The sequence below is a fragment of the Zalophus californianus genome, chromosome 12 (genome assembly GCF_009762305.2).
Source record: "Zalophus californianus isolate mZalCal1 chromosome 12, mZalCal1.pri.v2, whole genome shotgun sequence".
Taxonomy (NCBI): Eukaryota; Metazoa; Chordata; class Mammalia; order Carnivora; family Otariidae; genus Zalophus; species Zalophus californianus.
Window position 1 is genome coordinate 78318185 of NC_045606.1, and position 25417 is coordinate 78343601.

The 25417-nt window shown below is 37.8% G+C and overlaps 1 protein-coding gene across 1 annotated transcript in view; it reads right to left on the reverse strand.

Annotated features, from left to right (window-relative positions):
- Positions 1–25417, reverse strand: part of CADPS2 (calcium dependent secretion activator 2) — a 509442-nt gene that overhangs the window by 261328 nt on the left and 222697 nt on the right.

The following is a 25417-nucleotide window of genomic DNA, read 5'->3' on the forward strand; positions in this document are numbered from 1 at the left end:
ATGCTACATTAAAACTTTTGATAAGGATGGAAAGACAATACAATGTTATCTATTCAACATGGCAAAAGAAGAAATCCTGGGATGGTATTTTGCACTTGAAGGCAAAAAAAAATTTTTTTTTAAAGATTTTATTTATTTATTTGACAGAGGGAGACACAATGAGAGAGGGAACACAAGCAGGGGGAGTGGGAGAGGGAGAAGCAGGCCTCCTGCCGAGCAGGGAGCCCGATGTAGGGCTCGATCCCAGGACCCCGGGATCATGACCTGAGCCGAAGGCAGACGCTTAACGACTGAGCCACCCAGGTGCCCCAAGGCAAAAAAATATTTGGGGATGGCTTGAGGTGGGTACTGATCACTTTCATAGTAAGAGAAAAAAATCCCAGGGGCTTCAACTTCATTCTTTCTTGTGTCTTAGACATTTCCGTTTCCCTTCAAAGAGCTCCCATTTTGCTGCTCTAAAGACTGCTAAAGCTTCAAGAACAACAGGCTAAAATTATCCTCTAAAGTCTGTATTTCATTTATGAAGTATTCATGCCATTAAACCTCCATATCCGGAGTAATCATATTATACTTATACCATTTTCTTCTGGGAAAGTCTAGCAAGCATGTTAGCACAAAATCAGGTTTCAGAAAAAAACAGAAGATTCTTCCCTTGGAAACATTGTCCTTTCTCTCCTTCATAACAGGGTAGTTCAAAGATATTAGCTTGAAGCATCTAATTTTAAAGAGAATCATTTGTCATATCTTGCATTACGATTTTACTTGGTCAAGGCAGTACAATAAAGTGTAACTTTTTATAAGATGGAAACCAAGATTTTAAAGCACTTACAGAAATATAAAATAACTGATATAAGCTACATTAACTTTAAAGCACGAAGTGTGTTATACAATAGTTCTCTAGAAAGAGGTTCAAATAATAAAATGTACTGGTGCAGAAATGAGCACAACTATACTGAATAAACCAATAATTAATCACCTACACATTCTTATCAAAGTATGTTTGTTCATCCTGGGGTTATAACCTCAACCTTTAAGTAATTTGAGAACATCAGCCTGGTTTGTCCCTGTTTTTGTTTCGTTTTGTTTTGTTTTTGACACAGAAGTAAAATGTGATTGTGTTATACGAACTGAGAAAAAAAAACAACAACTTTCAAGTGTGAAAGAATTCATTATCCTTCGAAGATAAAATGTACTTAAGAAATTTAAAATACAGGGTTTCAAACTATTATAATTATCACTCATCAGTACAGCATATTGTTACTAGTAAATTGGAAAATCCATCTGTAACTAGTATTTGTTTTACCAGATATTCCAATAATTAATCTCTAATTTGATAGAACTTCAAGGCATGTTAATGCTCTTGGAGGCCAGACGTACAGTGTGAAAATGCTTTCTTCTTTATTTTCCTAATTTGAAGACCTTGAAATTGCCAAGGTACTATAATGTCAGTGCATCTATTTTTAATGGCTTACATTTAAAAGCAAATGCTCCTCCAATGTTTCCAGCTTCTCCCAAGGTAAAAGACTCTTGGTCCTTAAAGCAGTAACATGGGGGCATTAGAGAGAATACCAGACTGAATTATCTATCCTGGTTTACTTCATTTCTCCTAGGAATGGTCCTCCTGAGGATCTCCCTGAAGATAAAACTGTTTCTCTTTCCTAAATGACAGTTTCTTTGGGTGAAATAAAAAGACTTTTCAACCTCACAGGAGGAGCTTGGGAGGAGAGAAGTTTCTGAATTACACAAATATCTGAGATTTCCAGAGGGTAGAATTCCTTGACATCATTCCTTGAGGGGGTTGAGAAGATCTCAGAAAGCAGGAGGTGCTCAAAAAAGGCACAAGGCAGGCAGATGCTATAGTATGCAAAACAAGGAGACGGCTGAAACCAGCCCCTGGAGCACCAACCCCTGGAGCACCAGCCCCTGGAGCACCAGCGGAGCGGGGACAGGGCAAACAGCCTCAGGAGATATCCGGTCAAGCAACCCTCGCAAACTAAGCAGTCACTGTGGGCACTTGCTGCCCCTGGTTCCTAGGAGACCTCTCCCCATGTTATTCAGGAAAAGAAATGCCTGCTTGCAGACTTCTGATGGCCAGGGACTAAGTTTTGAGATAACCCTAGAACATAAACGCAACACAGACATGCTTATTTTTAAACTTAAGGATACTCACACTGATATTCTGGAAAATAATTTTGGGACTCATGAGTTAAAAGAAGAATAAAACCTGTTAGGGTTTTAAAGAACTGGAAACTGCTGCCTTGATCTGGGTTTCTCCAACATTTACGTCACTGGCACTTGAAGGAGCCTTTAAATAAGGACGCTTTCTGTATTTCTTGTTCTCACTTGTGAAACCTCTGGAATGGATCTGTAATAAGCACTTAGTATGTGCCCATCATGGAGCTGAATGTGAGGAATACAAAGATGAAGGAACACAGAGTCCAGCCGCTAAGGACTTAGGCTTGTAGGGAAAGGGAGAAGTAGGAAATGCAGTACTATCGTGCTGAGGAAAGCTGAAGAGTGACCTTCATTTTAATATGGAAGACTCCCTGTATTACTTCTCTACCTTTAGGATCTGTCTTAGCAGCTACAGCTGTCTATCTACAGCTGTGTAAGCAGTTCATCCCTCACCGCAGCCACCACTGTGGCTCTGGGTATGACCGGTGTATGTTACAATACTCAAGAAACAGACTCTTAACTATAGAACAAACTGATGGTTACCAGAGGAGAGGTGGGTGGGAGGGATGAGTTAAACTAGGTGATGGGGATGATGGGGACTAAGGAGTACTCTCGTCATGATCACTACCAGGTGATGTATGGAAGTGTTGAATCACCATATCGTACACCTGATAGGATTGCATAGGATTATATTCATTTCCTTCAAAGCAGTTACCCAGTTTGTAATATGTTCCTAGATGCTTAGCTACGAATGCCTGTCTCCCCTGCTTTAGATGACAAGTGCCATTGGCCATAGCTATGTCTGATTTTAGTCATCATTTCAACCCCAGGACCTGTGCAGCACTTGGCAGAGCTCAAAATGATTTAATAAATGACACCATATACTTTATTCTAACCAGTCCTCAAAGGACTATGAGAAGAGCTACAGTATTTGGATGACCAAGTTTTCTTGACAAGTATATTTTACTATGTTAAATACAGGAGGGGAACTGGATCAGATGAGGAACTGTGCTTCTTCAATCTGCCATGTGGGACGACTGCACAAGTTCCCTGTACATTAGCTCTAGATCGGACTGTCAGCGATACACACAAACATAGGCAACATTTTTCATATTTATGCATGAATAGTTTTTATGGATAATGCAACCAACTCAAGGAAAGGAATGGGGGATACTGTTAAATAAGAGCAATCACCTGAATCTGAAAGCCACTTCTGTATCTTAAAATATGACATCGCATTTAACTAATATCATACGTGGTTTTAGCATATTTATAGTGGTTAATATTCTAAAGCAGTGAATATCATATGAGAACTGTCACAGCTGATAAACACATGGATACATTTTAAGTGTGTTTACCTGAGACTACTATTCATTTCTTACCCAACCTGTCTCAACAAAGAGTGAAAAAGTAGAACTTTCTTAAGGCAAAATTTGTTAACGAGTAACAGGTGTGTCTTAATAATTTATTCATTAAGCATCTATTTTTGAGCACTTAAATTTTTTGTAAAGCTTTGCAGTGATTGCATAAAACTATTTTTTGGGTTTTTTTCAGTTGTTTGGGTACACTTTTTTTTATCCTACCATCATTGCACCTGTGTCCAGCTGGCTTAAGTAGAGAATTATTACAGAATACTTCACAAGAATTAAATGCTACTGCTTAAGTAGTAACCATAATTTTCTCTATGAGGTAGATCTCTGATCTTTTTATCCACCAAAGTCTTCCCTGGCATAAAAAATGAAATACTGAGGCAAAGACTATTTGTACACATTGCAAAACTAATTCAGATGAGAAAGGTAGTTTACTTCTAATTTCCCTTTTCATACCTCACAAACATTAAGTTAATGAAATATGTCTGATACGTTTATAGCGTCAGAAGAATCATCACATTTAACTGTGGCTTTGTATTCCAGTTCAATCAGGGAAGATACATTTGCCACGTTTTTCAATGGAAGCATACAGAACTTGTGACAAAGCCAGACTTGGCATCTTAACATTTCTTTTAAAAAAGGGAATAATTTGTTTTTAGAAGACAAAATATTATCTGGGTCCTTCGACCTCCCAAATCCTATGTTTACAAAATAGAGTTTAGTTGCCTGGTTGGATATTTAATTATTTTGGAATTACAACTTCCTTTTTCTTAATTACCTATATGTATATATTTTTAGCTGTCACTTGTTAATACTTACATATGTGAAATAAGTAACCAATGTGGATGGAAAATTTTTAAGTGAAAACAAGCACAGTTGTGTATTTGGTTAAATAAAAATATCCTACCTTTGTTACAAAAATATTTTTGAAAAATACCTTTTAAAAAATTAGATTATTATAATAACTTTAAGGAATGTTAAAGTTCCAGCTTACATTTAAAGGGTGTTTTCCCCTAGAAACTGCATGTGATTTATAGAGGAGATTTTAATATACACTGTTTTTGTCACTGTACAAATGTTCTGGATGTATAAGATGGGTTATCAGTGTTAGATTATTTGCAATTTGGGAAGGAAGCTGTGGGGACAATATACAATGTCACTTAGCAGATTTAACTGTATTTTGTTAAATACAAAATTTGTATTTAACTGCATGGTGGGTGGAAATTAGGGTGACAACTGGCTCCCAGCTGCTAGTACGTCCAGACTCATGTTTAATTTTCTTATGCATGAACACTAGAAGACTAGTCGGCGTGTATCTACAGTTTCATATGCATATCTAGTTTTGTTAATCAGTATTTTCCCTACAGACTAATTAATCTCAGTGATGCTTAATAGATTCAAGAGAATACTATTGTCAGTTATTAAGGGTCAAATGTTTCATCAAACAGAGGTCAGTCACAGAGCCACTGAGGATGCGATGCTGAACAAGACCGGGCTTCTGCCTTCAAGGAGCTCCTGGCTTTTGAGCAGCAATGGATAAAGGAAACTACAACATACAGAGCTTGGGGGACAAAGTACACACGGTGTTGAGGAAGCCCGCTGGGGAAAGTGAGGGCAAGGGCTCAGGAAGGCTTCAGAGAGGAGAGAACCCTAAAGCCTCCCCTAGGGGAGACAGGTAGGGGCAAAAGGCAGGCAGGCCACGTACAAGGACAGATACTGGTTCTCCCCACAAACAGTACCTCCTCCTTCTCAGGGCATTTAAATATGTGTATGGGCAGAGGCTATGGGAGCTAACTTACCTAGGATGTGGGGGACAGTTCCACAGATGAAAACTGCTCCCATAAAAATGTAGTATCACGCTCCTGCTTCAAAATACGGTAGCTGGCCAAATGCAAGGGGGCGCGGTGGAGAAGTGGAAGTCAGGTAAACGCAGAGTCAGGCAAAGGGAAGGCAAAGGGAAGTCACTAAAAAATGTTGAGGGCAATGACATAACCTGATCTGTTTTAGAAATTGGAATGCAGGGGAGGCAAGCAGGGAGGCAGGGAGACCGAGTAGAGGCTCATGAAATAAAGTTAGCAAAGGCGGAACCAAGCTGCTGACCACGAAGGCATGCGAAGGGAAATTGTTCTGTTGGGCACTGAGGAGGCACAACCGACAGGATTTAGATATAAGGACTGGAAAGGGGAGGAAAGTTGAATGCCCAAGTTTCTGGCTTGGGCACCTGTGTAGATGGAGGTACCACACACTGGGATGATACACAGGAAGAGTGTTAAAGGTAAAAAGTAAGTGTTTCTATTTTTAATGCATTCAATTTCAGGGTCTGTAAGATACCCAAGTGAAGATATCCAGACAGAAGGCTATGCGAATCCAGTATCAATCTGGATAATTAAAAAGGGGATTCTGTCCATTGTTGAATTACTTTCAGTAACAGCCTTCCAAATCTGAAAGCTATTTGTCTTTGTATTCTATCACAAGTGTTGGCCCACTGTAGAAGTTTCTTGCAGAAGGAATAATGCCACATACAATATGAATTACTCACATATTAAAGTAGTACAGAATAAATTTTATCTGTCTTCTATCTCCTAAAAGAGAGTGATTATATTCTACTGTGAAGTTCTTGCTCATCCATGCCATATGGATGAATATTTCTAGATTGGATTAATTATCCTTCTGCTAATATATCTTAATTTACATAAGTAGTGCTATAAAAACTGAATAATTGTGATCAATTTCTAAGAAAGTGGCGTTTGAGTATTACATCTTTGCACGGGTTTTAAGAAAAGAGTAATTATAACATGGATGTACACTTTTTGTCCAAGCCATCCCCAAGCTACACGATGGCAAAAAAACAAGGCAAACAACAGAAAGTAGCTAAGTAAACGAATTAGCCTCTTTGTGAACAGAAAGAGCAACCCCACAGAGTCAAAGCAACAAAGCCAAGCTCAGCTTGGTGTAAACAAGCTTTCGCTTTTTAAAGATCCTACCAACTGAGGAACAACAGCAAAGGTCACTGGCTTGGTTGGGGACCTTCTCTGAAAAACTAAGCCACCAAACATTCACGGATATGCCCAAGAAAATATTAGTGATGAAATTTTAATGTAATCACCAATCTGTCTGAGTATGGGAGAAACAGGTCCATCTGTCAGTAAGTCTCATCACAAAAGTGACTAATTGCATTAAGTCCACAAACCTGTTCAGAGCCCTTCCACAAATAGTTCTGCAATTTTAATGAGTTTGCCGCAAAAACTGAGTCGCTTAGTCTAAGCCATTTATAATTCTAGTCCCCACTGTAAGTAGGATGTGTGCTTAAGAAAGGAGTTCACGTAAATACTGAAATCCACCAAAATATAGTTATGACATGAAGGTGTTTGGAAGTGAACTTAAAAAATGTACATCTGTTGTGGCCCTATTCCCCACAAGCCTAATTTCCTAAATAACAAGTCTCTCTCCTAGAAGTTAGTTCTGCAGCCTTCACCTGGAATCCACTATTGAGCAGAAAGCAGGAGAATGGGGTGATCTGAAACACTGGCCCCTATGTAAAATAAGTAAGTGGATGTAAATGTTTTGAATTTTTCAAGGCAATCTACTGGAAAAGTTGTTCAATGTTGATGTGAATATTGACCTTCAGCTATTGATTTTAACAAAAATACAAGATGCCACCTTATGAACACAGTTTTTAAATGTGGAAGATGATAGGTTAAGCTGCTATATCCCTAAAATTGTATTTGCAATACGCACATTCACGTTCTTCCTAGACATTTACCTTATTTAAATGTGGAGTAATACAGGGTATGAAAATAAGAAAAATGCAGAAGACTTTGCCTCTACCATTCTGGTAGAGCTACGTAAAACTTTTCACATGCAAATATTAAAATTTTTGAAGAGTCTTATGAGAATTTGCCAAATTTGATATGATCCAAATGTTGCCATCTGCCAACAAAGCTATATTATGGCAAAAAGAGGAAAATTAAACATAAGAACACAGTCAGAATTTCAAAAACTTGCTCCAGGTAAAATTTTGCTATTTTATAAAAGCCAAAAGATATGGTATCTTTGCCAAACAAATCCATCTTGCATTTTATATAATAAGGACATCTGAGCCAAGATAACAAAAGTGTTCTTGTCTAAAAATTGACTAATACTTCTTTTATTTCTTTTGCCAAATTACCATCACTGTGGTTTCTTTGGTGGTCTTGTGTCAATGAAGCCTTTCCAAGAACAATTTAAAAATAGGTTTTGTCTCCCAAACTTTTTTTTTTTTAAGATTTATTTATTTTGAGAGAGTGAGAATGAGAGAGAGAGAGAACATGAGAGGAGGGAGGGTTAGAGGGAGAAACAGGCTCCTCGCTGAGCAGGGAGCCCGATGCGGGACTCGATCCCGGGACTCCAGGATCATGACCTGGGCTGAAGACAGTTGCTTAACCAACTGAGCCACCCAGGCACCCAAACTTTTAAAACTCTATTTAAAATGATGTTAATGTCATTATACTTGCAGCGATATTTCTAGAGCCTATAGTTTTAATTTGGAAGATGTTAAAGTACAAAAAAATAAAGCCACCAAAATCCCCCCTTAAATTTATAGAAGACTTACTCTTTTCTTAAAACAAAAGAAAACTTAAGAAAAAACACTGTCCTATCTTCCAGTTAATAGGGTTCCTATACTTAAAGGGTTCTTCAACTTTTATGTAGTAGGACCAACGACCATGAATAATAAGTCTCATTCTGCCAAAGTCAAAGTCAATTGATAATTGACAATACTATAGGGCGCCTGGGTGGCTCAGTTGGTTAAGCGACTGCCTTCGGCTCAGGTCATGATCCTGGGGTCCCGGGATCGAGTCCCACATCGGGCTCCCTGCTCAGCAGGGAGTCTGCTTCTCCCTCTGACCCTCTTCCCTCTCGTGCTTTCTATCTCTCATTCTCTCTCTCTCTCTCAAATAAATAAATAAAATCTTAAAAAAAAAATTGACAATACTATAGATGTACCCCTTTCTTCTAAACAGGAAGGCTTAAAAATTATTTTTTTTAAAAATTATATAAATTTAAAAATAATCAACTCATTAGTAAATTAGTAACAAAAATATCTGAAAATAGGAAAGTCACTGTCATGATACATTAATAAAAGTGCCTTGGTAGGGGAAAGAAACATCACTTCTGTAGTTGGAGCAGAAATTTCCTAAACCAAACTGTCCAACCTTTAGCTAGATAGGACAGGAGAGAGAAGACTCCAAATCAGAAACAAAAGAGACCTTACAACTCACGCCACATAAATAAAATCATGTAAGAGACTGTTCTGAATAATTAATACCAATAAATGGAATAACCTAGAAGAAATGGATAAATTCTTAGAAACATACAAGACTGATGAAGAGATAAAAAAATCTTATCATGCCTATAACTAGCAAGGACATTGAATGAGTCATCAAAAACCTGTCAACAAGAAAAGCCCAAGATCAGATGGCTTCACTGGTAAATTAAATCACAATTTTTAGAAAGAATTAAGTACTAATCACTTCTCAAACTCTTCCAAAAAACTGAAGAGAACACTTTCCTTTTATTTTCTATTTTTCAAGAGTGAGAGCATGTGAGCAGGAGGGGGGCAGGGGAAGGGCAGAGGGAGAAGGGGAGAGAGAATCTTAAGCAGACTCCCTACTCAGTGTGGGGCTCTGTCTCACGACCCCGAGATCATGACCTGAGTGGAAATCAAGAGTCAGACGCTTAACCAACTGAGCCACCCAGGTGCCCCTGAAGAGGACACTTTCAAACTCATTTTAAAAGGCCAGCATTATCCAGATACCAAAGCCAGACAAAGACATATCAAGAAAAATTATAGGCCAATATCCTTGGCATATATAGATACAAAAGTCCTCTACAAAATATCAGCAAAACAAAATAATTAAAAGGATCATACACCATGACTAAGTGAGTTTATTCCTGGGATGCAAAAATGCTTCAACATATGAAAATCAATGGGATACACCGTAGTAACAGAATGAACAATACAAATCACATGATCATCACAACAGAGAGCGTTTGACAAAATTCGACATCCTTCATGATAAAAATCTCTGAAAAAATTAGGTATAAAAGAAATTTAACTCAATAAAATATTGGCCATATATGACAAGCCTACAGCTAACACCATACTTGATGGTGAAAAGCAGAAAACTTTTCTTCTAAGATCAGAAACAAGGCAAGGATGCTCTCTCTTAGCACTTTATTCAGTACAGTACTGGAAGTACTAGCCAGAGCAATTATGAAAAAAAAAAAAAAGAATTTAAAAAGCATACAAATTAGAATGGAAGAAGTAAAATTATCTGTTTGCAGATATTATTTTGTATGTAGAAAACACTAAAGATTCCACAAAAAATTGTTAAAACTCCGTAACAAATTTAATCAATTTGCAGGATACAAAATGAATATGCAAAAATCAATTGCATTCCTGTATGCTAACAATGAATTATCCAGAGGAAATTAGGAAAAAAAATCCCATTAACAATAGCATCAAAAAGAATATTAATTTAGGAATAGACTTAACCAAGGTGGTAAAGACTAATAGAATGAAAAGTACATAAAATTGATGAAAAAACTTAAGAATTTAAGAATAATTAAATGGAAAGATACCCCATGTTCATGGATTGGAAAATTTATTATTGCTCAGACTGTTCATATTGCCCAAAGCAAACTACAAATTCAATGTAATTCCTATCAAAATTCCAGCATTTACAAAAATTAAAAAATCCTAAAAATCAAATGGAATCACTACAGACTGAACAGCCAAAGCAATTTTGAGAAACAAAGTATCACACTTCTTGATTTCAAAATACATTACAAACCTATAGTAATTAAAACAATATGATACTGGGGCGCCTGGGTGGCTCAGTCGTTAAGCATCTTAACATTATATGTTAATAGGAAAAAAAAAAAAAAGAAAAGCAAACTTTCTCTTCAAAATATACTTGGGAGTAGAATGCAAAAAAAAATAATAAAAACAAAAAAAAAACCCTTCTGCACAGCAGAGGAAACAAACAATGAAAATGCAACCTATGAAATGTGAGAAAATATATGCAAATATTATCTGATATTAATAATTTTGGTTAATATCCAAAGCATATAGAAAATACAACTCAATAGTAAAACAAAAACAAAAACACAAAAACCCCAGACCAAAAAAAAAAATTAGAAAATGGGTGAAGGACTTATATAGACATATCTCCAAACAAGATAAATAAATGGCCAAAGGCACATGAAAAGATGCTCAACATCTGTAATCATCAGGGAAATGCAAGTCAAAACCACGATGAGAGACTACCTCACACCTCTTAGGATGGCTATTAATCTAAAAAACAAAAGATAACAAAGCAACAGCCAGGATATGGAGAAAATGAAACCCTCATAACAGTGTTCGTGGAAATATAAAATGGTACATTCAGTATGGACAACAGTATGGAGGTTCATCAAAAAATTTAAAAAATTGAACTACTACACAATCCAGCGCAATCCTCTTCTGGGTATATATCTAAAAGAATTGAAATCAGGATCTCAAAGATATATTAGTACTCCCAAGCTCGTTGCAGCATTGTTGACACTATTTAAGATATGGAACAACCGAAACACATTACCAATGGATGAACGGATAAAGAAGGTGTGTAAAATCACTCCACCTTAAACAAGAATGAAATCCTGCCACATGTGACAACAGGGATGAACCTTGAAGGCATTATACTATATATAATTAGCTAGTCACAAAAGGACAAATAGAGCCGAATGGTGGTTGCCAGGACTTGGAGGCGGGGTGGGGAGGGAAGTGAGGAAGTGCTGTTCAAAAGAAGTAAAAAGTTTCTGGGGCGCCTGGGTGGCTCGGCTGGTTGAGCATCTGACTTGTGGTTTCAGCTCAGGTCATGATCTCAGGTTCATGAGATGGAGCACCGTGTTGGGCTCCATGCGCAGTAGAGCTTTCCCACTGCCCCCGCCCCACATGCATGTACATCCTCTCACTCTCAAATCAATCTTTAAATAAAATAAGTAAAAAGTTTCAGTTATAGGAGATGAATAAATTCTAGAGATCTAGTGAAAATCATTTTGCTTATAGTAAAAAATACTGTATTGTGCACTTAAAATTTATTAAGAGGGGAGATTCTATGCTGTGTTCTTACCACAATAATGAATAAATCTCACTTGAGAAGGATGTCAGTCTTCATCTAACTACTGCAATTGTATTTCAGTTACCAAGCTGAAAAAAAAATCTATATGTGTATATACATAAATATACATGCTATAGATATTATCCCAAAATGAGGAGTCATTAGAATGAATATAAAAATTTAAAACATTATAATACATTGTATTAATATTTCACTAGGTTTAAGTAAAAAAATGCTATAATACAAAAAGACTGTGCCGAGATCAATCTGTGTGCAAAACCTTCCCCCAACTCTACTGGTCTTGGAAGCCAAAGGAAGCACCCTGCTCTGATGTAGAGGCATGGTGGAGTATGGCCCTTCTGACCACTACTTAGTTGTATCTCCAGGTCACTGAGGACCATTTTAAACACTCTAATTTACAGAAACAACCTCCTGTCTTCCCTTCTCACCACTGAGGGCCCACAAAGGATTCCAAGACAGATCACCCCATATCTCACACAATCCCAGTAATATAGGGTTGCAGTGAATTTAGGCTTATGCTTTCTTTTGCCCATCCACATGTCACCTGTCGTGGGAGTCCCCAGCTGCATTTCAATTCTGCAGCTCCTGTACAAGTCACAGTTGAGTGCCCTGCACATAATGTAGTAACACGGTGCCAACATGGAAGACATGGCTGCAAGGTTACTGTCAACAATTGCAGAATGCTCTGATGCCCAGGGCTAGCAATCCTCTGACAGCTGCATTTTACCAGAGCTGATATAAATCTTCAATGACATCAACTTAGAAACAAAACCAATGCTGATAGGAAATATATGACAACCAAAAAATGCTGTCCCTTTATAACTGACCCTAGGCCACTATTCATGTTGAAAACTGTCTACATGTGATTGAAACTAACTCTCAAATCTTAAAAAAAAAATGGTTATGGGGTTCTTACCAAAAAAAATATTATATGACAATAAAAACACCCCAGCCAAAAATCTCAGGCAGGGCTCTGGAGATAAAAGCCCATTTCACTTCATAAAATAAATTTCTTTCATGTTGTCAAGAGCACTCAATCCTTCATCAAATGTGAGCCCCCTTCCGTAATTCTCTGGACTTTAAAAACAGGATGCTAAGAGAACACGTACACATTTTAAAGAAAGAAACATTAAAAAATTCAGTGGCAAACATACAAAACAAAGGCTAAAAGAAAAAAATAGCATATGGAGAGAGGTAAAAGCAGAAGAACGCAATTGAGTGTTCCCACACACATTATCTCAATTCACAATACAATCCTCGATACCAACCATATTGTCCCATTTCACCAATAAAGGCACACACTGAAAGACAATCAACTAGCCATGATAACATGGGTTTGTCAAAAAATTATCACACCTATAACTAGCATCTGTGGCAAAGCTGGGATTTATATTCCAGTCTGTTTCATTCTTTTCCTTAAAACCATGTTGTCCTGATAGATGCCCACTATAATCACTTTGAAAGTACCATTTTAAAATCTTGAAATCTGAATTCTTTAAAAACTCTACCTCCTTAACTCTTACTCCCAATATAGGTCTTTCTATGTCTAATGATTACAAATTCTGGTCATTTCTGAAACTTATTTACCACTTCACATTAAATACTATTCAATTAGGTTTCCTAAAACATCTTTTCTACTTCTTGATATCATCATCATCATTCTTTATTCATTGATTGTCCCAAGGATCCTGGCAAATCCTTTGTATGTGCTACCCCAGTTCTCTCCTCACAGCAGTTTTCCAAGCAGTTATCATTGCATACCTGTCTCAAGAGAAGACTGGCCCTATGTCACACCCTTAGGCACTGCTTTGGTCTGGGTGAAGATGTGTAGCAGCTGCAGTGGAGGTGGGGCCCCAGGGACCTCTCCTAGACTGCCAAGCTGAATTCTTGATAGAAGGATAGGAGAGGCTAAGAATAAGGGCATTCTTTTGACCACATGAGTTAAGTAGTTTGCATCTAAAGCATAGCAACGGTAATATCTTCTGACCGCAGGACTGAGTCTGACTCTAACACATGGCATGCTTGAAAACCTACATACACTCTTCCCACATTTTCAAGTTCACATCTAGAAATTTTAAATTTAAATGTTAAGGGTTGCAAAGGGTCTAATCCCTGGTATGCTGTAACCAATGATATTTAAAAGAAAACTGTGATGTCATTCTTGCACCATTTTTATAGCAGCAATGTTCACAATAGCCAAACTATGGAAAGAGCCTAGATGTCCATCAACAGATAAATGGATAAAGAATACACACACACACACACACACACACACACACACACACACACGCACAATGGAATATTATGCAGCCATCAAAAAATGAAATCTTGGGGCGCCTGGGTGGCTCAGTCGGTTGAGCATCTGCCTTCAGCTCAGGTCATGATCCTAGGGTGCTGGGATCAAGCCCCGCATCAGGCTCCCTGCCCGGCAGGAAACCTGCTTCTCCCTCTCCCACTCCCCCTGCTTGTGTTCCCTCTCTCACCGTCCTTCCCTGTCAAATGAATAAATAAAATCTTTAAAAAAAAAAATGAAATCTTGCTATTTTCAATGATGTGGATGGAGCTAGAGGGTATTATGCTAAGTGAAATAAGTCAATCAGAGAAAGACAAGTATCATATGATCTCACTGATATGAGGAATTTGAGAAACAAGACAGAGGATCATAGGGGAAGGGAGGGGAAAAATGAAACAAGATGAAACCAGAGAGGGGGACAAACCATAAGAGACTATTGATCTCAGGAAACAAACTGAGGGTTGCTGGAGTGGAGGGGGTGGGAAGGATGGGGTGGCTGGTGATGGACACTGGGGAGGCTATGTGCTATGGTGAGTGCTGTGAATTGTGTAAGATTGATGAATCACAGGGGCGCCTGGGTGGCTCCGTCGGTTAAACGTCTGCCTTCGGCACGGGTCATGATCCCAGGGTCCTGGGATCGAGCCCTGCACCGGGCTCCCTGCTCAGCGGGAAGCCTGCTTCTCCCTCTCCCCCTCCCCCTGCTTGTGTTCCCTCTCTCGCTTATCTCTGTCAAATAAATAAATAAAATCTTAAGAAAAAAGACTGATGAACCACAGACCTGTACCCCTGAAACAAATAATACATTATATGTTAATTAAAAAATATATAAAAAAAACTGTGATGTCATTCTTAAGGGGATTCAATAGACTCTATCATAGCAAGATAATCCCACCACCATCCATTTTAAAAACACCTGTATAACTCTTCTTTAACAGAAATTTGAGGGGTGCCTGGGTGGCTCAGTCAGTTAAGAGTCCAACTCTTGATTTTGGCTCAGGTCATGAGATCAAGACCTGTGTCTGGCCTTTGTGCTTAGCTGCAAGTCTGCTTGAGGATTCTCTCTCTCTCTCTCTCTCTCTCTCTCTCTCTCTCTCTCTCTCTCTCTCTTCCTCTCCCTCGGCCCCTCTCCCCTACTCGCACTCTAAATACATCTTTAAAAAAAAAAGAAATTTGACATTATTTCATTTACCTTGAGATTCTACTTTGATGCCATTTCCCCCCCTCAGAAACTTCGTTTTATTCTACTATATTTTAATACCTGAGTATGTTTTGAGGACCCTATCATAATTATCTGTACCAAATTTATATGTTTTAGTTTCTCTGATAATGCTCTCTAAAGAAAATATATATTAATATGTATAATGTTGTATCTATAAAGATACCTATCTATATAAGATACCTATCTATATAAAAATACATATTTATCTCCTTCAGGAATATACTCAATATAAAAGTATATAAAACATCACACTCAACAGTGGAAAACACAAAGCCTTTCATCTAAGATCAAGAACAAGCCAGGGCGCCTGGGTGGCTCAGTCGTTAAGCGTCTGCCTTCGGCTCAGGTCATGATCCCAGAGTGCTGGGATCGAGCCCTGCATCAGACTCCCTGCTCAGCGGGAGGCCTGCTTCTCCCTCTCCCACTCCCCCTGCTTGTGTTCCTGCTCTCGCTGTGTCTGTCTCTGTCAAATAAATATTAAAAAAAAAAGATCAGGAACAAGGCAAAAGTGCTCATTCTTGCCACTTATATTCAATATAATATGGAAGTCCTAGCCGGAGCAATTAAGCAGTGGAAGGGAGGAAGGAAGGAAAGAAGAAATAAGGGAGGGAGGGAGAAATAAGGGAAGGAAGAAGGAAGAAAGGAGGGGAGGGGAGGGAGAAAGGAAAAGAAGGGAAGGAAGGAAGGAGAGAAAGAAAGGCACAAAGAGAAAGAGACTGAAAGAGGCATGAAAACCAGAAAGGAAGAAATAAAACTGGCTCTGCAGAAAACATGATCTTACATATAGAAAACCCTAAGGACTCCACCTAAAAAAAAAAAAAAAAAACTTTTAAAAGTAATGAATAAATTCAGTAAAGATGCAGGATACAAAAATCAACATACAAAAATCACTTGCATTTCTATACACTAACAATAAACTATCCATAAGGCATTAATAAACAGTCCCATTTACAACAGCAACAAGAAGAATAAAATATGTAGGAATAAATTTAACCAAAAAGGTGAATGATCTGAACACTGAGAACTATAACATGTTAATGAAAAGCACTGTCAAAAGTACAAACTGGAAGATATCCCGTGTTCACGATTCAGAAGATTACTGTTAAAATGTCTATTCTACCCAAAGTGCTCTAACAGAGTCAATATAATCCCTATCAAAATTCCCATGGCAGTTCTCAAAGAAATGGAAAAAAAATTCTAAAATTAGTTTGGAACCACAAAAACCGCTGAACAGCTCAAGCAATCTTGAGAAAGAAGAACTAAACTGAAGGCATCACACTTCCTGATTTCAAACAATATTACAAAGCTATAGTAATCAAAACAATATGGTACTGCCATGAAAAAAGACACACAGACCAAGGAACAAAAAACACAGCCCAGAAACAAACCCATGCATGTGTGTTCAACTGATTTTCATCAAAGGCACCAAGAATGTACAATGGGGCAAGGATGGGGTCTCTTTCATAAATGGCGCTGGGAAAACTGAACACACATATGTGAAAGAGTAAAACTGGGTCCTTATCTTACACAAAAAAACTCAAAATGAATTAAAGACTTAAACATGATTCCTGAAACCATACAACTCCTGAAAGAAAACACAGAGGAAAAGCACCCTGTGTTGGCAAGGATTTTTTTGGATTACACCAGAAACACAGGCAACAAAAGGTAAAATCAAACTAAAAAGCTTTTGCACAGCAAAGAAAATAATCAACAAAGTGAAAAAGCAACTTCTGGAATATTTGCAAAGTGTACATCTGATAAAGGATTACTATCTAAAATATATAAGGAATTCCTACAACTCAATAGCAAAAATCAAATAACCCTAATAAAAATGGGTAAATTAACTGAACATTCTTCCAAAGAAAACCTATAAATGGCCAATAAGTGTATGAAGAGATGCTCAATATCACTCATCATCAGGGAAATGCAAATCAAAACCACGAGGTACTACCTCACATCTGTTAGAATGGCTATTACCAGAAAGTCAAAAGATAAGTATTGGTGAGGATGTGAAAAACATTTGCATTTTAGTGAGAACATAAAGTGGCACAACCATTACGGAAAACAGTGTGGTGTTTCCTCAAAAAATTAAAAATAGAACTACCATATGATCCATCAATTGCACTCCTGAGTATATATCTAAAGGAAATAAGAACATTATTTTGAAGAGATATCTGCATTCCTATGTTCACTACAGTATTCTTCACAGTAGCTAAAATATGGAAACAACTTGAGTACTCATCAAGAATAGAATGGCTAAAGAAAATGTGGTATATACACACAATGGAGTATCATGCAGCCTTAAAAGAGAAGAAAGTCCTGTCATTTGCAACAACATGTATGTACCTGGAGGGTATTATGTCAAGTGAAATAAGCCATATGCAGAAAGATAAATATTGCATGGTCTAGCTTATGTATGGAATCTAAAAAAAAAAAAAAGTCAAACTCATAGTAACAGCATGAGAATGGTGGTTATCAGAAGCTGTAGGGTGGAAGAAATGGGGAGATATTAATCAAAGGGTACAAGGTGTCATTTATGAGTAAATTCTCAAGAACTAATTACAATATGGTGACTATAGACATATAGTTTGTAATGTATTATATACTTAAAATTTGCTAAAAGAGTATAACTAGATCTCAATCTCATCACATATACACAAAAGGTAACTATGGGATGCGAAAGACAGGTTAATTACTTTGACTGCGATAATCATTTCATAACACATACCAAAGCATGGTTTTAAACCTTAAATATACACAGTTATTTGTCAAAAACCAAATCAAAAACTAGGAAATAAAATTCCTTCTGTATTTAGTTTTTATTATAATTACTAACAGTATTCAAGTGATCCAAAAATAAATATGACAAGTGATTCATAGTAAATATAAAAAAATTTTGATATGCGTCTCTTATTGAAATGGACAGTGCTTTTCTCCCCCCTCCAATTAGTTAATGTGTCTAAAAGGTGACTACTACTTAATTCTAGATTGAGTTCATCATCGATCTCAACTGATCAATTGCTAGGATTTTGTTTTCCTATTATAGGTACAAAAAATTAGTAAACATTATTATAGTAATTTCCATTAACTTGCTTAATTATTTTCTACTGAAATGTCACCAAATACAGTGACTGATAAGCAAAAATTATTTTTCAATCATTTAGCAGTTGAAAACACATCCTTCCTCTTTATTGAAAGCAAAGAAGTACAAGCCACCTAATTTACAGAAGGATTTATGACATCATTTGTCTATCACTTTCTCAAAACACATCACAAATTTTCCTTTTGAATGGTGACCTGGAGGTTTTTGCACTCTAGGACAAGAATCATGGTTAAGACTCAAGTTGGTTGAGAGATGTGCCTTTCCTTTGCAAAGTCAAAGAAGAGAGAGCCTGTGAAAAGGGAGTTGAGAAAGAACTTGCATATAGCAGGCTCTTTTCTAGAAAGAAGAGCTTTAGGAATGAGTACTTACAAACCAAGGAATCATATATTGATTCTATTAAAAATATACTTGTCCCTGTGTCTCCCTGGGGAAGTGGTCTTGTTTACCCAGAAGGTCCCCCATCTCAGGAAAGCCAGGGTAAGCAAGAGTGGGAAGTGATCCTGAATTCCAGTTGCCACTCAGCACACACAAGCAGAAGAATTGGCTCTTCAGAGCATGTTTTCCAAGGAATTTCTAGAAAAATGGAAGCTGGGGATGGGAAAACAGGACTCGACATTCTGATTATAAGCGGTGCTGGCTCAGGTGTTATACCGTGGAACCTACTGGGAGACTGTATTTTTCACACTCTAATGGGTAGACATGTAGATTACTAAGCACTATTTGTCCATATTCCTGCAGCTGGTGCTAGACAGAAACCAGGAGGTACAATACACAGTCCCTGTCTTCAAGGAGCTTCTACCACATTGGAGCCATCTGCTAAGGAGATTAAATGCAAGCAGGAAGAGGCTATGTGGGTAATATTATTAAGTCAGTAGCTCAGGGAAGAGGAAGAGGGCAGCTACAGGATGCATCATTCTAGGACGGAGTAGTGTGATGTCCCAAGCTCCTGGCAGCAGGGTGAGCCGCACTAGAGCAAATTTCGACGTGGACGTGTGCCGTAACAAAAGGCATTTGCTAAGTGAGAGGACTGCAAAGAGCCCCTACGCACAGAAACATGGTGGCCCTTCACCTTTTCCCCTCCTTCCAAGCTCAACCCTACCCAAAAGTGGTAGAATAAGTATACGAACAGACGAAAGAAGGGGAGTGAACAGAAGACAGCACCTTTTCCCCTCCTGCAGGTTTCTGGATGAGCTGGAAGAAAAGGAACAAGTTTTGAAAAGGCTTAAGTTTTTTATTTAAACCTGTCTGAAAATGGTAATACCTGAACATGTTACTTAATGCCTAACAACGACCGGAAGAGCCATGGTTTCTGCCAAGATGTCTTCAAAGCATACGGAAGGTGAATCCTGGAGCATGTCTGAGAGTAACACAGGGATAAAAATTAAGTTGTTGCTACTCACGCTCCACCAAATTTAGCCCATTCAATACACTGGTTCCATAAATCGAATGGAATAATAATGAAAAAACTACAAGAGGTTGCTCTGAAAAAAAGTCACAGATGATAAAGGGAAGTTATTTGCAAGCTGTAAATCTGTCACAGAGATGTTGATAATCACAATTATATAAAGTTTCTCCCAAGCCCTCTCACTGTTCATTTTCCATTTCAGCTCACTAGGGCTCTTCAGCCAGCATCTGGAACCTTAATCTATCATATTTTCCCTTTAATTCTGATGTCACTAATTACAAGGATCCCCAAATTAGCTTCCTTTACTTCCAAATAAATTCTCAATGAATGTAATTTCTGTATTTGGCCAATGTTTGTCTCTTTAGGCTACATTTTTGTTCTGCACCAGGAGCATCAGCTTAGAGAAATGTTACTTCTGGTGAATTCATTTATATAAGACAAAACAATCTCATGTTTTTAAAGATGGAAATGAGAAAAGATGAAACTTAACACCATTCAACTGTTTACCTTTAGGTTCATTAAAAACAGGCACGCTTTTTGATAGATTTAAAAATGTAGTATATTTGATCTCTGGTCTGCAAGAGCAGCAGGCTAATGAAAACAAACCCAGAAATTACTAAAATGAAAGCTAATATGCTTTTATAAAAAGCATGGCTAGTGTCTTTTAGTTTATATGCAGCCTGTATTTAATCTCTCAAACACCTGTCCCAACACCTCATCACTGTGATAAGCTTTCCACTTGTAGTGGCATTATTCTCTCCATAGTTTGATAGATTATTACAATTCTGATTCAGAATTTAGAGTTTCCAGAAACGGGTACTGGAGCCTGTATTTCCTATTATTTTCATGAAGTTGAAGAATGTTCTGTCCTCGTATCTGTAAATATATCTCTCTAATGATAAAACTTATCAGTTTTCCTTATTGCTCCTTACTTTTCTATTTTATTACTTTCAGAGGGTGGGGAGCAGAGACCAATTAACCTTCAAATATCTTTAATAAAATAGCTCTATGGCATCAAAGAGATACAGTATGGTAACAACAAAACAAACCCTCCCCAAAACAGTGCTGCTTCCCTTTATATCTTTTTTTTATTACTGTGGTAAGAACAACATGAGACCAACCCTCTTAAATGTTTAAGTGTACAGTACAGTACTGTTCACTGCAAGCCTAATATCGCACAGCAGGTCTCTAGAATTATTCATCTTGCATAACAGAAACTTCATATACCTTGAAGAGCAACTCCCCAATTTCCCCTTCCTCCAAGTTCCTGGTTTGTTTTTACCAACAATTTTTTTTGCTTTTATCTCCCTGGTACCAAGATCTATCTTCGCCTTCCATAGGATATTATTAGCTTTTGTGTTTTTTGGGCACTCAAAGGACGGTCATTATTTGTAGGCACGATGTTGTCAAGAGATCTGTGATGACTACCTGAGCCTTCCCACGTCACTCTGTCATTCTTACGCTCCCTTTCCTTTCAAGTGGTATCATTAAGGAAATGGGCTAAAAATCAAGTAACAAAATGTCTGGAAATGGTAAAAAGCTATACCCGTGTAGCAACAGTGTTTCTGTGCATCTATTTACAGAGAACAAAACCTTTCCTGGCTCACTGAGGAACTATGAAACAATGACTTAAAAATCCATGGATAGTTTCCTCCCTAACGGAAATACAGTTTACCTACATTCCCTTCCCTCTGTTAAAAAATAAAAACGTTAATAGATTAACTCATTACTACCCTTTATAAACCAAACTTGTCTATAAACACACTTTTATTAGATCTCAGATTCTATATTCTGTTATGTACCAACCTCACATATTGTTTCCACCTAATTGCTGGCAGGAAATATGAACTACAGGAATGAAACAGACAGTGGCTAGAAACCTTAAGTTTATTGGAAATATGGACTAAATAAGGCACTTTAATTAGTATCAGAAGGATGAATTGATCTCCAATACTACACAAACTGTTGAAGCTAAAAATTTAGAAAACGTGTCTGAGGCATGATTCACTATAATGATGGAGGAGATGAATCTCTTTCCTGTTGTGCAAGATGAGTTCAAGATAAAAGCAACCACACTGCTGAAAAGCCACAGTTGGTTAGCATTCAGAAGATATTTTTAAGGTAATCTGCCCCTGGGATATAATGGTAAATATAAATCATTTAATTCATTTTACAGTTAACTCAGTGTTCATGAGGAAAGAGAAAAGCTATTTTAGCCAAATTTCCTTGTGGTAAGAATAAAAAAAGTACTGGAGGATTATGGTAATATTTTCTAACTTGTAAGCATGTTAATTCATGTAAATTATCCAGTCAGATGTTCCCTATTATCAGAATCTCTTTATGAATACATCATAAATTAAATGAGACACCTTATGAAAATCTACTTGTGAAAAAAGTTATTGTTAAAATAACTACTGATAAGTTAATTCATTTGATTGACCAAATATTTAAGTATCAATAAATTTTGCAGAAATTAGGCTAAATGAAAAAAGCCAGATACGAAAGACTACAGAGTCCATGATTTCATTTATATGAAATGTCCAGAAAAAAATAAAACTCTAGCACTAGCCAGTAGATGAGTGGCTTCCTGGAACTGGCAGCTGCAAGACTGCAAACGGACATGAGAGACTTTCTCAAGTGATATGTTTTAAAACTGAATTGATAGCAGCACAAGCTGATAACAGTACAAGTACATAAATTTACTGAAAATCATCTACTTGACAATGGAAGAATTTTATGCTGTATAAATTATACCTCAATAAAGCTTTTTAAAAAGATTCTGTAAAAAATAACATGGTATTCTAACTCTTAGGGCATTTGCACCCCCTCAAGATTTCATGGACTACCATTGTCCTAGTGTTTATGCCCCCCACTTCCAAATTCACATGTTGAGGCACAAATCCTCAGTGTGATGGTATTCGGAGTTAGCGCCTTTGGGAGGGTATCGAGTTCGAATGAGGTCATGGAGGTGGTGGTCTGTCTCTCCACTCTGTGAGGGCACAGGGAGAACTTAGCCCCGTGTAAAGCAAGAAGAGGGCCCTCACCAAGAACCTGACTCTGTTGGTGCCCTGATCTCGGACTTCTATCTCCAAAATTGTACAAAATAAATGTTTGCTGTTTAAACCACCCAATCTATGGTATTTTTCTTGTAGTAGCCCAAACTGAAAAGTGTGGTGCTGCTGTAACAAATACCTAAAAATGTGGAAGCAGCTTTGGAACTGGCTAATAATGGCTAGAGGCTGGAAGAATTTTGAGATGCTAGGAAGAGCCAATATTACAATGAAGGGACTCTAAAGGAAATTCTGGCGAAGGTTCAGTAAGAAAAGAGAGCTATAGAGGAAGCTTCCATCTTTTCAGAGAATACATAATATTTACGAACACAATGTTGGTAAAAATATGGATGGTAAAGGCTATTTTGATGAGGTCTCAGTGGAAAGGAGGAACATGTTACTGCAAACCACAAAAAAGATTATCTTTGTTATCAGTGGCAAAGAGGCTGGCTGAATTGTGTTCATGTTCTAGTGTGTTGTGAAATGTAGAACCTCCATGCAATGAAACTGGAGAATGACCTGAGGAAATTTCTAAGTAAAGTGTTGAAGGAGTGGCTTGGTTGCTCCTGACTGCTTACAGTAAAATGCAATAAGAGAAAATGAATTAAAAAAATTTTTTTTAATTAAAAAAAAGAGAAAATAAATTAAAGACACCAGTTATGTAAAGAGTTACCAGATCATAAAGATTTTAAAGATTCTCAGTCTGTCCATAATGAGAAAGCATGTTCAGAAGAGAACGCTAAAGGTGTGGTAGACAGACATTAGATAAGGAGGTAAGTATAGGTATGAACCACGAACCTAATCAACCATCTCAGCAGGAACACTGTTGGTTAAAACTGAAGGGGATGGAAACAAATGAAGGAAGACCGTTGAACTCCTTTAGACCCTACAAAACTGGACCAGAGATTCAGCTATGAACACATTCTAGTCTTCAAGACGAGGGAGGAATGACTCCAAAGGTGATTCAGAGATCATTAGGACTGCCAATCCCAGCACAGGACTTTAGTGCAACAAGCCTGCAAGGGTTTGGAGGAGTTGGCAGGGCACGGATAGGACTATCTCCACCTCAGTTTCAAAGGCTTAGACCTCTGCCTAGCAGGGCCTTGTAGATGGGGCCGCTGCCTTGGTTTCAACATGCCAGATGGCAGCCATCAGAAGGTACAGGGGCAAAACATCCATCCAGCAGAGCCATACAGGTGTCATCACTGCCTTAGTGGGTCCAGAAGGCAAAGCATGGAACCAAAGAGTACTCTTGGGCCTTAATGTCGAAAGGAGTTTATCTTGCTAGGTTTTAGATTTACTTGGGACTTGTCACCCATTCTATTCCTCATTTCTCTGTTTCTGAACTGGAATATCTATTCTGTACTTCTCCCACCACTGTTGTCATGAAGCATATAACTTATCTGGTTTCACAGGTTCACAGCTGGAGAGGAACTTTGCCTCAGAATGAAACATAATTCATTTTACCCATATCTGATTTAGATAATATTTAGATGACTTTGGATTTTAGACTTCAGAACTGATGCTAGAATGAGGTAAATACTGGCGCTGTTGGGATAGAATTAAACTATTTTGCAGGTGAAGACATGAATTTTGAGAGGCCTGAATGTGCACCCCCAAAAGTTCAGATGTTGAAGCTGTAATTCCTAATGTGATAATGTCTTGAGGTGGGGGGCTGTGAGAGGTGGATGTGAATGAGATCATGGGGATGGAGCCCCCATGATCGAACTGGTATCCCTATAAGAGGATGAAGAGATGTAAGAGCTCTCTCTCCACCATCTGAGGACCTGGCAAGGAGGTGGTCCCAGAAAGTGCTGGCACCTTGATCTCACACTTCCAGCATCCACAACTGTGAGAAATAATGTTTGTTGTTTAAGCCACCCAGTATTAAAACTGTATTTCTGTTATAGCAGCCTGAACTAAGTAAGAAACATAAAAATATATATATATATATATATATATACTTGCCATAAAGGAGCTTCCCAACCAGTGAGTGGTGACATACTGTTGTGTTCCCGATGGGTTTCAGGAGTGACTTCTATTCCCTCAGTCACTGGGGTGGCATGATAGGATCTGAGTCTTTTATTCTCTTGCTACTAAGAAACTTCTTCCAATGACTGTTTACTATACAAATAACACTTTCCCGATCCAAGTCTCCTTGCTGCCGTGAAAATGTAGAGAACATACTGGTATTTATGGGATGCCGCTCAAGCAGTGCTTAGAAGGAAATTTATAGATGTAAATGCCTGTATTAAGAAGAGCTCAACTCAAAAATATAACTTTCCACCTTAAGACATTAGAAAAAGAGCAAACTAAACCTAAAGGAAAAAAGGGAAGGAAATGAAGATTAGAGTGGAAATCAATGAAACAAGAGTTTGTTTTGTTTTGTTTTGTTTTTAAGATTTTATTCATTTATTTGACAGAGAGACTCAGCGAGAGAGGAAACACAAGCAGGGGGAGTGGGAGAGGGAGAAGCAGGCTTCCCACTGAGCAGGGAGCCCCATGCGGGGCTCGATCCCAGGACCCTGGGATCAAGGCCTGAGCCGAAGGCAGATGCTTAATGACTGAGCCACCCAGGCACCCCAAATTTGGGTTTTTTTAAAAATATTTTTTAGCCTGATGGACTAAGAAAAAGGAGAT